The following is a 9345-nucleotide window of genomic DNA, read 5'->3' as shown; positions in this document are numbered from 1 at the left end:
AAGGACTCAAGCAACTAATCATTGCTATATATATAACTCCATATTATGTATGTAACCTACATGTGACTTATCAGGTCTTAATCATTTATTGTGTATGTATTTTTAATAACTATTGAATCGCTTAATGGTTCGTATTCAGTTTATTCTAATCACTTCATTGTCAAATGTATCATATTCTTGTTAGAGAAATCATGTCCAAATGTATACTCTGCCAGAGCGGGAAAAACGCTGTGAATGATGAGATAACAGTTGATTTATGATTTGAACAAATCGGTTGAATGAATAACTCACTCATTAAAACTACCTACTGGAAGCAAAGTTTCATATTTAAAGTACATTTTAATTAAAAAGTTAAAATTAGAAATAATTTCATATTACATATTGAACTAAATTTATGTAGACAAATTGTAAATGCTGTGTAAATATATTAATGCCACTTCAGTGTCACGTCTGCATTGCAAAGATGGATTTTGTTGACAATAATTTTATTTGATTGGTAAAAGCCATATACTATGATAATATTCTATTTTAATTTGAATGTTAGAATTTGACATAAAAGGTGATGCATACATCTAATAACACCCTGTTTTTATGTTTTTAATTAATTTATAAAGCCACTTTAAACTTTGTCATTACATACAGTATTGTTATATTATAATGCTATCATATTGTGTGCAGGCAATTAGCTTACTTCGTTGTACAAAGAAAATCCCGACAATATCACTGCTAAATACCTATAAATATTGTGAGATAATCACAAGCTGTCAACTAGTCTCTTCTTTCCTGCTTGCTTCAGTACATGGGGATAGAAGCCAAATGCTTCCCTTTGCTTGTCTTCTATTGCCATGCTGAATGCTGTTAGCAAGCAAGCTAATGTTAGCTGTTTCAATTCATTAAGGAATGTTCTGTCGCTTATATCGGCAACACAAGAAGCCAGCTACAAGGGGTAAAGAGATGCGTGTCTTCATTGAGTCTCCCTGCGAGTCCTACAGAAAAGACAAGTTGGACAAACATGCATACTCTGATCACCATACAGCTGCCATACAATGTCACGTGGAGTTGATGAAAGGTGTCACGTCTATTTTAATTTCAGAACTGTATTTGGAAGTCTGTGTACTGGCAATCAATGCATGTTTGCTTAATTTTTCAAATGTTAAATAAAACCAACAGGCAACACTGTCACTGCCGCCTTTGAACCAATGATTGTCCTTGAACATGAGGCTGTGATTGGGGTTTTTAAATGTCTATACTGGCTGGTTAAGCATGAAATTGCCCATCACTCGAACTACACAGCTTTGCTTGACCTGGCCCAGCTGCTTGGCTGTGAGTATTTTGAAAAGCTGAAGGTAATAATTATGGATTTTAACTGCACATGACAAATAATTTGCATGTCTATGCCTCAAGTTAGTAATTTATGGTTAAATTCTGTCATGCTAAATGTATTTGAGAATTTGAATAAATAATAAAATGTGTTAATGCCTATTACTATTTTCATTGTGGCTATATTACTTTGTAATAACTGAAATCCAAATGTTTGCATGCTTTTCAGGTTGGTCAGAGCTGCAATTACAGGTCTCACAGGATCATTGATGACATGCTGAGAATTCTGGCAGCAGTCATTGAGAAACCTATCCTGCAGGAGATCCAGGCTTCCCAAGCAGTGGGACTTGAGCTGGATGAAAGTACTGATGTGTCTGTACTTAAACAGCTTGACATCCATGTCAGGTATGCAACCATGTAATTAAGCAGCATCTTTTTATGAATAAATAATCAAACTAAATAATGAATGCTTACGGATGTTAATCTTGATTTTGTAAGATACTTGGACCGAGAGGGCAAGCTCTACTGCCACTTCCTTGCTTTGGTCCCCATTGCGGATGGGAAAGCAGACACCATAGTAGCTGCTGTTATAGAGGTTGTGACAAACAAGGAGACCCCTACTCATCTAATCTTTGGTTTAGGGACTGACGGTGCAGCTGTAATGACAGGTAGCTAAGAAATCCTCATTGTATTATTCCCTGAAAAATCTCAATGTCAATTTATCTGCTTTCTCTTCTTCATTGTCTAGGAGGTGAAGGATACTAGGTGGCTTTCGCAACACCAAGCCATACTGAATCTGCAGAGAAACATTAGTGCAGTCCTGGCAGTATTGGCTGAGGAGGCAGAAGTCAGGAAATGTCCTACACCTAAAGGGCTGTATTCCTTCCTTGCTACATACCGCTTCATAGCTGCTCTTCACCTGCAGGCAGATGTTCTTCCACACCTGGCTCGTCTCGCCAAGATCTTCCAGAAGGAAGATGTGAACTTCCTGGCCATCAAGGAGCAGGTAAATTCAATTGAGCAAAACTACTGGTTCAACAGTTTGCAATAGCAAATATTTTGAAAGCTAAAGCAAGTGAGAGAACACCTTTGACTGAACATAATTTGAAATGTTTCAGGTTCCTGTCACAATGTCCTTGATCACAGTGATCAAGAATGCTATTGATCAGCAACCTGCAGGCTCATGCTTGTCAAAGAATTTGGATGACCCAGCCAGCTTGGGTCCTTTCGTCATTTCCACTGAGCAGGAGAAGGACAGAAGGAACCAACCAAAAGGTGGAGACAGGCAGCAATTCTGGAGGAGGGTTCGTTTGGAGGTAAGAATGAGAATGTAATCATTTCAAAAAGGTCTTTTATCACTTTTCCTTTTCATTCATTCATTTAATACATTCATTCATGTTTTTATCAGGTAATGGACCCCTACTTAGATGGCCTGATAAGTCAGCTTGAGGTGAGGTTCCCTGACCTGGAGGTCTTTGCTGCTTTCAGTGTCTTGGGGCCACAGGCAGCAAGATCAACTGACCACGAAGCAGCTCACGCTCACCTGAAGACCCTGGCAGGGAAATTCCTTTCTGTGGATGCCAGCACTGTTGTGGAGGAGTGGATGTCATTCAGACAACATGTCATCTCTGGTGCACTCCAGGTGAGACATTGAGATCTAGGCTGTCAGCAGTGGGTACACATAATTATAAAAACTGCTACCACATCTGCTTACCTTCTAACCCTATGATTGCCATATGATTTCAGGACAAGACACAGCTACAGATCATGATGGAGCTGACCTCTAAATATGAGGAGATTGGGGTCTTGTACCCAACCCTCTGCCAGCTGGCTGCAATTGCACTGGCTGTGCCTATCAGCACTGTAAACTGCGAGAGGGACTTCTCTGCCATTAATAGGGTAAGAATGCTTAAAACCTGCATGCATTAAAAAAAAAACATGCTCATTTATGTTTAAATGAATTGTGTGTTATGTGTCTTGTCTTCATCTGCTACTTGCAGGTGAAAACAGACCTTCGCAACAAGCTGCAGGGGGAGCATCTTGAGGCCTGCATGAGGGTGTCCATCAGTGGACCCCAGTTGGGGACTTCCCATATCAGGAGGCCCTTGAAATGTTTTTCAAAAGTCCTAGGAAAATTAAGTGCAAAAACCCCAATTGTGCACTGTGCCAGTGATCACATAAAGAAGTGTGTTGTAAATAGTTGTGTGATGTGTAAATAAATGTTGTTTATATTTATTTACCAAATTTATGTGCACTCTTTGTCAGTTTAGCTCACTCTAGAAATAACCCGATACAAACAACCACCTACCGCGCGGTGCGTCTATGACAACACCGCGTATCCGTAACACACCCGCTCCGCAACACTAGTAGTTTTGGGGGGTCTACCACCCCCCCTGAAAACAATCCTAGGGGAAACACTGTTCAGTTTTTGTACATATTTTGGTAAAGTTGATCTTATTTTATTTAGAACTTCATATTTTTGAGTTTATGTAGATGTTTATGTGTGTATGTGATTTTTCTTTTTGTTGTTTTTCCTATGTTTGGGATGGTTTGACCCTTGGGTGTAAAAGGGCATACTTGGCCTCTTAGGAGTTAGTTCTGGTAGGGGCCTCCGTGAGGAGGGTCAACTTTAATGTCTCCATTGTTATTTGTGAGTCAATAAACTAGGGCTGGGCGATATAGCTAAAAAATATATCAACGATATACGTTTCATATCGTTCAGTATCGATAATTATTTAAATGTTTTATAACCTTTTTTTAAAACAGAGCAATAGAAAAATTTTTTTAAATTTAACCACTGTATTTTTTATTTGCCCACTTTATTAAGACAAACAACAAATATATATATACAGTCAAACACAAAATCAAATTTAAACAAATATCTCCTTTCTTATGTTATATGCAGATTAAATAAGTCTTAAGGAAACTTTTGACTTGTTTCCCGAGGCCACAGGAGAGCGCAATGAGCAAAATAATGCAGCGCATTAAACTGTCAATTCAAATAACTGTATAAAAACGTGCATAACGTCTAAATTAACATATATAAATCAAATATTATTCTGTAAACTGCATAAACAATTATGAACAAAACAGCATCATGTGTTTATGCATTGCTTAGCCTAATACAAAGAGCCAAATCGCAGATCACACAGATTGCATTAAAAAACATATGAGACGCAGTGAAATTAAGTAAACCTTCACAAATTTGCATCTCGTTTTCTAAACGTTAAAACGGTTTTAACTTTGCATGACTTTCTTTGCATCTCTTGCATGAGACGCGAGTGCAGCAGTCATATTTGTCCCGTCTAAAAATGTGCTGAATATGGGTTCTGTGTGAATGGCTTGGTTTCGGTTTTAACCTAATCAAGATCTATGCATTGAGCTACTATATTTCTCTAATATTTTGAATGAATAACACAGTAGCGGCGCTAGTCTCGTGGGCTAGACTAACAAAACATTAAAATGTTAAAATGTCACTTACATCATCATCACTGCATCTCGCGCGCCACTGATGACGCCTAACATTCGATTGTACCATTTTTGCATTCGAATGCAAATGTTTATTTTAAATTCGACTAATATTCTTTTTTTTTAAATTCACAATCTCCTCATCACAGGCAGGCACAGCACTCATTTCAGCATGTGTTCGTGTTTGTGTGAGCTGTCTGCGTCACTCATAGCACGTGCCTATAACGTGCTCTATATCGAACATTTTTTATATCGTTATCGATAAAGGTGTACCGTCGATAAATATCGATAAATATCGTTTTATCGCCCAGGCCTACAATAAACTCCCTTTTGACTGCAAGCAAGTGTCTCCCCGCCTTTGTTCTGGCCATGTCCCCACATCTGCCACGGCAGCAAATTCAGCAGCTTTTAGATCTTTTTGGCCCAACTTTGTTGAGACAAACTCAACGGAGCAACCCCCTCAGCCCTGAAATTCAGCTGCTGGCGGCTCTCCACCCTTTTTTTTTTCTCCGACATAGTAGCTGTTTATTATATGTTTCGCGTGTTGCGCTTTTATTGAGTAGGTCATCCAATAACAGAAATTTGTGATTTACAACAACAATGTGATGCGGCTGCTGGGCAACAACCCTGGTTGTGGAGTCAATGAAGACACTATGGCAAATATATTATGATAATATAAATGACCCTTTCAAAGGCCTGTGAAGGCATACTGCCAGTTAGTGTAGCGGGTTGAGGCATGATACATTTGGGCATGAGGTTTGCGCACTCGTTTCAAAATTATATACAATATCCAGGGTTGGCTTTAATTTGCAATTTGTATTATTTTTATAAGATCCCATGAGTCCTTGATAAATGCAGTTTCAACTATTTCTGAAGTGCTTCTTTTATAAAGAACACCGCTTTCTCACATAACGCACTGAAGCAGACCCTGCATAGAGTGAATAATTGATTCTCAAGCCATCGATATCAACCAGTTCAGCACCACTGCCATGGACAGCACCTAGTAATGTCGCACGTAAGAAGGTATACCTTAAGCAAATTCTTAAGGTATAGTTTGGGGAACTTGCCTAGAAAAGTTATACTTTTAGTTAAGGTATACCTTTACCATCTTCATAGCGTGCTAAAGAGAAAACATAAGTGAAGCTGATTGCTGACTGGCGTGTGCTTCCCAATAACATCAAATACTTTTTCTAATATGTTGGACATAAATGGGAGGTTTTAAATCAGTCTAATTGACCAGTTATATGGGGTCATGCTGGGGTGTCTTGATAAGGGGTTTGATAATTACCAGCTTGAAAGTTTTTGGGATGTGTTGACATGTAACATTTGAAGCTCTGAGAGCACAAGTACAAGTAACACCTTTTTCAATAGCTGTGGATATAGAACCATATAGTTATGATATTTTAATATGTTTTAGGTCAAACTTCAGATTAGGGAACACAGATTTACTATCAACTAAGAGTTTTCCCCTTAATAAACTCCTAATTTGCTGCTTATTGATAGTACGTAAGGTAGCCTAGTTGTTGTAGTGGTTATGTTTAGGTATGGGGGTTGGGTTAAGAGATCTAGAAAATAGTCATGCAGAATAAGGCATTGATATGTGCTTTTTAAGTACTAATAAACAGCCAATGTGCTAGTAATATGCATGCTAATAAACAACTATTTAATAATGAATAGTTTCCTAATCTAAAGTGTTAGAAAGTTTTGTTAGCTCTTACTGTCCTATGGCATTTAGGACTTTTGTTGCACAACTCAAATTTTCTTTCTGATTGTCTTTAATTTTATTGTTGAGGAAATTCCAAAAATCATTACTACTGTGCTGTGAGGAGGTTCTGTTGATGCTTTGTTCCTTGTCAATCTTGCAGCTTTTATTTTTCCATTTTTTTGAAAAATAAAATTTTTCAACATTTTTTTTCCTTTACAGGATTATTCTGTGGATAGCAGGAGAGAGGCTGCTATCCGTTCCTTAGTGGTATATCTCAGAGAAAATGAGGAAGATATGTTTAAAGAACATATGGTAAGTCAGGCACACCGTACTTTGTGTTAATCTTGTTTTTAAATATAACTTAAAACACTGACATTGATTTTGTTCTGCTTAGGATGATGGGGATATTGCCAATGAAGTGATGAAGATTATTATAACTAGAGGTTCCACAATGTCAGAACCAGCCAGAGCAACAATTGTGATCGAGGGAACAGAAGTCCAGCAAGACCTGGACGTACCCAGGGCCTGTGCATTGCTAATGGGACTGATATACTCACTAAACCTCAGCTACCCAAAATAACTAAAAAACACTTTTGAGGCATTTCAAAAGATCTTCCTTGAGCTGGATGATATGAAAGCTAGCCCGAAGGTAGTGTCTCTAAAAAACAAACTGCTGTACTAAAACTGTAAAGAATTAGGTTGCTGTCATCAAATTCAAATGTGATGTATAAAAGTTAAGTTGTACATAAAATTACAGCAGCTGTACGCTTGACAGTTGGCAGTTTATTTGGAACACCTAGATAAAAAATTTTTTAAAACAGCCTATGGCGTTAGTTTTAGCTTGGTGGACACAGTAAACTGGCAATGAGTGTTGTTGAAATTTCTCACGTTTTCTGTTTTTTTTATAAGTAAAACCACATATTTACTTACAAAATAGCTTGGAAAACATATTTTTCCCATGGTTTGTGCCATTTGATGGGTTTTTGGCAACACTAGATCTATGGATATTCCTTTTCACATAAGTTTTGAAGCACTGGATTCAGTTCAGAGGGTCAAAATCCACATTCATAAATAGAACATGTTTTATTTTGTTTAAGGGAAACGTCCTGTCAAGATGGGAAAGCCTGCATAGATGTTCACGATTACCAAATTATTTGGACCAAACAAAAGTTGCCATTAGTTGTCAAAACTGGAATTGCTATGTTTTATTTGTTCTTACTGAATTGAAATAAATTACAAGTATTCAAAAAATAATGTAACAATTTGCATGGACATTTCTGAGTTGGATGGATGCACTCACAGATTCTAGCCTACGTCTTGGAATATATGACTCAAATAAGCATTTTCACCGGATATTGTCATCTGAACAAGTAACAAGTCTGCCACGTTTGTTCTGACCAACTGAGGAAAAAAGCATTACAATAAATCACACTACAAATGGTGATTTAAATGAGCTCATATCACATCAAACCGTGCAAATTATTATTATTGTTATACTTTATTCTCAAATTGTGAGTATAGTGTGTATAAGCGAGTCGGTTTCAATTTCTGTACAGTCTAATCTAATTGTCATACCACTCGAATTTCATATTAAGAAATTCTTTTAACCCAAAAAGCAAATTATGCTCTCTTCGAACTGGTTGTCTTTAAAATACAAATCTTGTGTAATCCCAGGCTATCTGTAATCAGAAGCACATTTAAATATATATATATATAATTTAAGTTCTTTCACATGTGTTTCATAAACACATAATCCTTTCTGGATTACAATCCGCCATCAAAATTATACATTTAACCCTTTCGCACGTGAGTTTAAAATATTCTAGTTGAGCCCCCAGCGTGAGTTTTTTTCAGGCGACGCGAGTTATTTTTCCTGAATCACGTTCTAATTTCCATGGCAACCTATCAGCCTTGCCACATGATACATCGCAGTTACAGTGGCGCCCCGGATGGATGATTGCATGCAGGTTAGTAGTCAAGGACACATTTAGCTTGATTTTAAGTTAAAATCCTCTCAAATTACTTGTTAGCATTTTCAATCTATAATAAACTGTTGGTTGGCGTGTTTGTTTAGTTATTTTTTCCACGGCTTTGAATTTTCTCGCACGTGCCACTTTGCAGACCCTGCACAACAGCCGTGTTACAATTGGTGAGTAACTTACGTTTAAGGTTTATATTTCTTGATTTTGAAGCACCTAACTATTTACACGCATTTAATGAATATGCGCAATAATGTGGATGTTCACATGCTATTCTGTTGTCAAAGCTGTTTATTAAATTGCTCCCTGCATTCTGCATTTAAAACAACTGTCCGCAGAGGACTTGTACAAAAACCACTGGATTAATATCTGAATTCAATCGAATCACCTTAATGTTAAAGTCATATACCTCACTTACCATTAGCTTGCTCAAATGTTGTTGATGTTTAGGGAAATGTAAATGTAAATATAGCTGTTATCTGCTTTGTTACTAAAAAGTATGTGTAGTATAAGTTTAGCATTATTCATACCATTAAACATATGACATTTGTTAAAAAGAAATCCAATGTTGTATTACATTTCTTTCGATCTAGATGTCCTTTAGTTTATAAATCACAAAATGTACAAATTTCATAGATGTTTTATTACATTTCTTTCAATCTATAATTCCTGTAGTTTATAAATCAAAATATACAAATTTCATAGATATTTTTTTGTACATCTCTTTCAGTCTAGAATTCCTGTAGTTTATACGTAAATCACAAAATGTACACATTTCATAGATGTTATTACATTTATTTCAATCTAGAATTTTTGTTGTTTGTAAAGTATAGTCGATGTTTTTTGTTTAACATTTACAAAATTTACAAAAAA

This window comes from Sinocyclocheilus grahami, unplaced genomic scaffold (genome assembly GCF_001515645.1).
Source record: "Sinocyclocheilus grahami isolate Dianchi unplaced genomic scaffold, SAMN03320097.WGS_v1.1 scaffold3175.1, whole genome shotgun sequence".
NCBI classification, from domain to species: domain Eukaryota; kingdom Metazoa; phylum Chordata; class Actinopteri; order Cypriniformes; family Cyprinidae; genus Sinocyclocheilus; species Sinocyclocheilus grahami.
This window is presented reverse-complemented; position numbering follows the sequence as displayed.